The 6,302-nt window shown below is 40.6% G+C and overlaps 2 long non-coding RNA genes across 2 annotated transcripts; one reads left to right on the top strand and one right to left on the bottom strand.

Moving 5' to 3' along the window:
* Nucleotides 1-992: 992 nt before the first annotated feature.
* Nucleotides 993-3,699, bottom strand: LOC129756567 (uncharacterized). Its single transcript, XR_008739494.1, has 3 exons — nucleotides 2,834-3,699; nucleotides 1,931-2,768; nucleotides 993-1,868 (listed from the first exon to the last, which is right to left on the bottom strand). It is a non-coding gene; the product is annotated as an uncharacterized LOC129756567 (long non-coding RNA).
* Nucleotides 3,700-5,380: 1,681 nt separating this feature from the next.
* Nucleotides 5,381-6,081, top strand: LOC129756551 (uncharacterized). Its single transcript, XR_008739490.1, has 3 exons — nucleotides 5,381-5,632; nucleotides 5,729-5,821; nucleotides 5,893-6,081. It is a non-coding gene; the product is annotated as an uncharacterized LOC129756551 (long non-coding RNA).
* Nucleotides 6,082-6,302: the final 221 nt, after the last annotated feature.

Below are 6,302 nucleotides of genomic sequence, written 5' to 3'. Positions count from 1 at the left end.
GAAGTGTCTCGGATAGTTAAGGATTAGAATGGTTCAAGGAAATTGAGGGCTATCAGTAAAACATTATTCTTGTGGCGAAGGTAACAAGTAAATATGAAACTGAGGGTTACACATTTCCACCCCGGCAGAGGGTGGTGGTTTGTACAACATATTTCGATCCCGACCGATTTTACTCAAACCGTTTGGACGCTCATACAAGCAGTGCCAAACACGATGCAAATCGTGTTCACAACGACAAAATTTCATCAATTTTCATCGCATTTGTACCAATGTTGTTTTGTAGTTTGTGGCCCGCTTAATGTATGTAGAGATACTCTGGTGGATACAAATTTATGTGTGGCTACGTTGCATATAATACACTGTTATTTTTTCAAACACAACTGTCAAAGTTCGGAAGTAAGTTCGGGATCGGAAGTCCGGACTTCCGAAGTAAAATTTAGTGCTGGCGCTATAATAACAATTGCATTAATGCGCTAAGTGGAATATTTTGTCCAACCAACACACTAACAACTTTCTATACAAATTAATTTAAGAGTGTGTTGCTTTTCTGGGTGGCCACCAGAGGTGCCAGGTCGTTTTGTCAAAAATCAGAACAACGCGAAGAAAAAAATCAGGACTTTTCAGGACACAACCAAATAGGTGATATTAACATGCAGTTCTGCTTAGATTGCATAACTTAAGGCGAAATATAGGTGCTGAAGACGCCTCGAATTAAGCAACGCCAGAATAACCTTGGCTGGCCTGTAATTAATATCGAAAAACATCATTTAAATATCATTTGAACCAAAGATTATCATTGCTTAAACTGATTAAAAACTTTATTTAGGATTTGTTTGATGATCTCATCATTTAACAATATATTTAGTTATAATTTGGATATTTTTTTAAATCAATTCAAGCGTTTTTCAAAAATCAGGACGGCCTCTCGAAAATCAGGACAAATCCTGAAAAATCAAGACACCTGACACCCCTGGTGGCCACACTTGGATCGAAAAATCGGCCCAAAATCGGTAGGATTTCCGCCCGTTCAACCCGTGAATCGGTTAGAATTCTGACGAGAAATCCAACCGATTTCCGACGAATTCAGTGCCCTGGTGAAACAACTTTCCTGACGACGATAAGTTTTTGCGAGTGAGCTGTCAAAACAACCGGGTCGTTTCAAGACGGAAATCGGTTAGATTCCCTACCAAAATCAGATGGTTTTCCCATCAAAATTTGACGGTTTTCCGATCGAAATCGGACAAAAAATCCGAACGCTTTGCCCTGTTGTTTTTGTTGTTTTTCTGCCCTGATGTTTATTTTTATTCGGATTCCAAATTTTTGGAAATAAAACAAAAAAGATCTATTGATATTTTTAATAAATTTTGGATGCCATATTTTACAATACATATACAATGTTACAATATTAAAAAAAACATTGTTGGTGTTCGAAATTTTGATAGGATTTGCCCAATGGGGCAGATGATCGGCTGCTTAGAACACCAAAAATTCGCCATCTGTGTTTTGAGAGCCGCGGCACAGGATCTGTAGCACATAGGGGGAAGTATTCTCGATATTTTTGCGTCCGGGGAATGGTATGAAGGTGTCAAGAATAGGCTTCGTCGATGATGTGCAGAAGCAGCCTTAAGAAGTCGGATTTGCTGTTGACTTGTAGAAAGATGTGGAAACCGGGTGGGGAGTTTTCTTCACAATTGTCCCTCGCGGCAGTCCAACACTTGCCGATGATGACTCGGTGGCCCAAGTGCTCGATTGTTCGTCAACACATCCTGCTGCTTGGTGATGTCCAGTTCTCCAAGAGATCGACGATCTTGTGAAGCAATCCATTGGACCAGACCATCCGTGTAAGAGGTCATAAGCTGGGTTATTTGCTATGAATTTTAAAAATAATTTTGAACTCGCTATGAAGGTTTTCGTATTTTTTTTATATTACCTGTGACGCATCGGTGTACCAACTGACTCCGGTTCGCGCTTGGAAAAGTTCTTTCTTGGTGGCCACAAGCGACTTCCTTCCGTCATAATACACCAAACTGCGCGGCAATTCCGGGTGGTTCGGTATCTGCTGCTGGACCTTGGGCTGGGGAGTTGACTTGTGAAAATCAATTCACCATCAGGATGTTCATCTAGCGAAGGAATCGGTCCATCTCGTTGTTCTTAGTTTCTGTGAGTGTTCTACCCCGGTTGCCTTTCCAACTCGGAACTACCTTTTCGTTCTGGCATGGATTATTCCTCTCGACATGTGTGCCCAAATGAATATTATAACCTCGTCGTTTAAGTGGTTCCAAAGTTGAATCGAATTAGACCTCGGTTTTGGCCGTACACTCCATACAAACGTAGGAGGAAACATATTCCGGAGCTAGAAACATCAGCTTTAAAGAATCTGTGCCTGGACCACTATCCTCCAGCTGTAACAGAAATGGATTGCCCTCTTGCATGTCGGCTCCGCGATCAAATTGAAGACACATCCGGCCAATTTTTCAACCCACTCTGGTTTCTTCACATTTTTTACCGTTTCTTCTAGGGATTGCAAACATTTTTCGGAATTATTATAAACTTGTTCAATAGACTTCAAGACCTCAGTTTTGGCCGTATACTCCATACAAACGTAGGAGGGAACATATTCCGGAGCTATAAACATTGGCTTTAAAGCATCTGTGCCTGGACAACTATCCTTCAGCTGTAATAGAAATGCATGGCATTCTTGCATGTCGGCTCTGCGATAAAACTGAAAACACATCCGGTAGCAAATAACCCTTGTGGTTTGGCCTACGCTGAAATTTGCGAAAAAAAAAGTTTGTAATAAATGAATGTTAGCTCTGTTGCAGACGTAACAAACCTATCGGCAAACAGCACCGGTTCCAGGTACTCAATTCGTCATCATCATTTTAATCCAATTCGTCATCATCATTGAAATCAAATTCGTCATCATCCTTGTAATCCATTATTTTGGTTTGGGGAAAACTCATCTGCTTGCCAGACGGGCATTTATAGATGTAGCTGAGATGTTTGTCGTTCAAGTGGTTTCGAAGTTGAATTATCGAGACAAATACTACAACTGAAACATTTCACATCCTAGGGTTCTATAGATTGGTTGCTTTCAAATCAATCTGCTGCGGTACACTGGCAACTGCCGGAATTATTTGATTCGATATTTCATGCAAACAGCTATGGACGACATAGACCGTCTGCAGTCGATTCAGAACCGTTTACTCGGTGAGTATGCGATCCGAAAGCAGCTTTACTCGCATAATTTTCAGCCACGTAAAGCTCAAGTGTATTTGGTTAAACTCTAGTACGCTTACACGGGCATTCGAGACCTTCTGCTCCATGTGGCTGTTGCACAAATCGGACAGAATTATGTGTCCTTTTCATTTGTCCGACAATTCTGCAACGCCAAAGCTTGAAAGTTGAATCGTTTGATAGCTCCACAGATAACAATCCCTGCGGCTGTTGGACCGACCCCTAACATCGAATGATACACAAAATCAGCAATGAACTTCCAAATCGGTCACACCAAAGAATTCCCGGTCAGCTGGGTGGCTAAACCAGTGCCCTTGATTGCGCAAGCCATCTGTAGGCAGGATGTGAAAAACTCACGAACACGTTTGACTACGAAGATCGCTTCCAGCACTTTTGGGTGGAAAATCAGAACCTGAAATGAAAAAAAAAAAACAATCAGAATACCTATTCAATTCTGAAACCGAAAAACCGCCTGCAGTTTATACCGCTCACCCAGGAAGTAAACCTCCCGTTTCAGCTCCTCCACGACCTCCAGCGACTGTCCGTGGGCCGAAGGAATACTCATCACGACGCACTGCATGTGCTGGTTTAGCTCGTTCAACAACTCTTCGTGGGGTGTTATTTTTGCCTGAAGATTGGACACCGAAGAAATCTTCTAGATGATGGACTGATTTTCGGAAATGATTCCTCGCATCGTTTCCGTCATAGATAGCCACACATTGCGTGAGACACTTGAGGCCCTTGGCGAACATATTCGGATAACGTGTTGTTGAGCTCAAGTGGATGCTTTTGTTTTCGAATAGAATTTCCGACATGGTGTTCAGTTGAGCTCCGGCCATATAGAAGTCGGCTTCATCAGAAGATAGTTTTGGCTCAGAGTGGAACATAGCTGGAGAGCCGCACAAACCAGAGTCGTTACTTGTCCGTTGTGATTCGGATTACCACCGTAGGTAACAGTTAATCGAGGCGAGCGCATCTTCGTAAACCTGGTCTAAAGGCACGGTGGTCTCGCTGAGTTCCTGGGATCTGTACCCCATTAGCTCTGACAACTTGAAACCACACGACAATTGATAAGAGAAAGCAATGTTATTTTGCTGATCGGAACTCTGCTGATTGACGGAGTGCAGATATTGTTAATAGCTTCGTAGGACCTAAAAAATATTAAATTTTATTAAAATGGAACTGCAACTAAGTTATGCATGAACCAACCTCCTGGAACGCTTGCTGCGAATTCTGTTCAAGTAAAGTCTAGAATATTTGTAATCCTGGAAGTTTTAATTGTAATCGTTCGGAGTACCGGATGATTCCGCCGTAATGACAAATTATGAACGTTTGTATCAACAGCAGCTACTGGTACATGTTGTCACGATTGTGGCTCCACTCGATTTTGATCTCCGAAAAACGTATGACCATTGTATCCCGGTTAACCTTCCGTTCCAGTTGCCGTTTTTTAAATGCACGCTGCGTGGTGACAAAACCAAAATAAAAACCGAAAACGAAAACAAAAAAAAACCCGTCAAGAAAAACTGACAGAAATCAAATCGAAATCTTACCGATTCGAACTGATCGATTTCGATTTCTGTCATTCTTACAGATTTGCATGGCAGCGGAGAAATGGTTGGAAAATCCAACAGAATTCCAAGAAAAATCGAACGGATTTGAACTGACAACTAAAATTGTGACAGTTATTGGTCCGGTTGCGAATTCGTTCCGATCCGGGTCCCCGCTCTGCTCTCCGAAATACACGGCACCTCTGGAGAATCTCTGAGAGTTCCGTGAATGAGTGGCGAACTCCTGGACAGGGATGTCAGTTGTGCTGCGATATAGGTGCTGTTGTAGGATTTTCTAAATTGTACAGGGATGTTTGAATTTTGTGACGGAGTCACATTGACATTTAGTAACAGATGGTTACAGTTGTTTGTTATAGAAGGTAAATTGTGATGAATAAACCGTAATCATAATATTAAATTATATTTTTCTTTTATTTCTACTTTTTCAAGCCACCAATTGTCATGAAGGCACTATCTAATTATGTTTATTAGGGAATTTATTTGGGCACTATCCAATTATGTTAATTTGGGAGCTCAATAAAATTAAAAGTAAGTACACGCTCATATTTTTTTAACCAGAAATGATTGTTTTTCATACATTTTTTGGTATTTTTAGTAGAACTGCTAAAATTGCTGTTTTTTAACCGTTATGAATTGTTCAATTTTAACCATTTTCCGAGTTCATGAAGAAATTTTTGATTATGGTTGAAATTCAACAAAAAAATGCGTGAAAAAACAGTCGCCATGTTTGCAATCGCAGAAGTGTTTGTTTTGTTTCTGGTTCCGCGTTGGACTTAGATTATATAAATCTCCTTAAAGATTTAAGATTAAAGATAACACAAACTGTAAGTATTTTGCTTGACAATACCGGTTAATTAAATTAAAAAAAAATGTTTTCAGATTGAACATCAAAGTCACTTTCTTTTAAATTAAATTTTCAGATGAAAGTTGGAGCAAATATGGGTTATGTTATCTGGAGTCGGAAGCAGCAGCAGTCCCGCCGAAGACAGCTCCAGCTGCCGTCATATGTTAGGGTAAGTACATGCCATTTTGGAAATCTTTGTCAACTGTTCCGAGATCAATAACCATGTTAAATTAATTACAGAATGTTCCGAAACTCTCTACGTTTGCTGCATCAGAAGGTTCCGAAAATATGCTGGGAATCACCGGCACTAGAATCACAGAAGAGCGGGAAACTGAACATCGCAGGAAAGGCAGCACCGCATCATCCGTAACTGTGATAGCAGTGCCGAAGCAATCATTCCCCCGGCCGGCTAAACTTTCTTCCGCTAATGCAACTTAGTATTGCCAGTAGACCACTCTTTTACTATCATCAAGCAGATACCAGTGAGGGCAATCAAAAATCAATGTTTAATATAAAAAAATCTGTTGAAAATCTGATTGATTGATTTCTTTAATTCTGTTTCCATTCCATTCATATTTTAAAACGAATATTTCCTGCTAATTTCGTCCCATTTTTGCTTTTCCGACCATGCTTGAAAAATAACCATTATC

The sequence above is a fragment of the Uranotaenia lowii genome, chromosome 1, assembly GCF_029784155.1.
Source record: "Uranotaenia lowii strain MFRU-FL chromosome 1, ASM2978415v1, whole genome shotgun sequence".
In the NCBI taxonomy this organism is placed as follows: domain Eukaryota; kingdom Metazoa; phylum Arthropoda; class Insecta; order Diptera; family Culicidae; genus Uranotaenia; species Uranotaenia lowii.
Note: the sequence above shows the minus strand (reverse complement) of the source record. Positions and strands in the feature narration are given on the sequence as shown.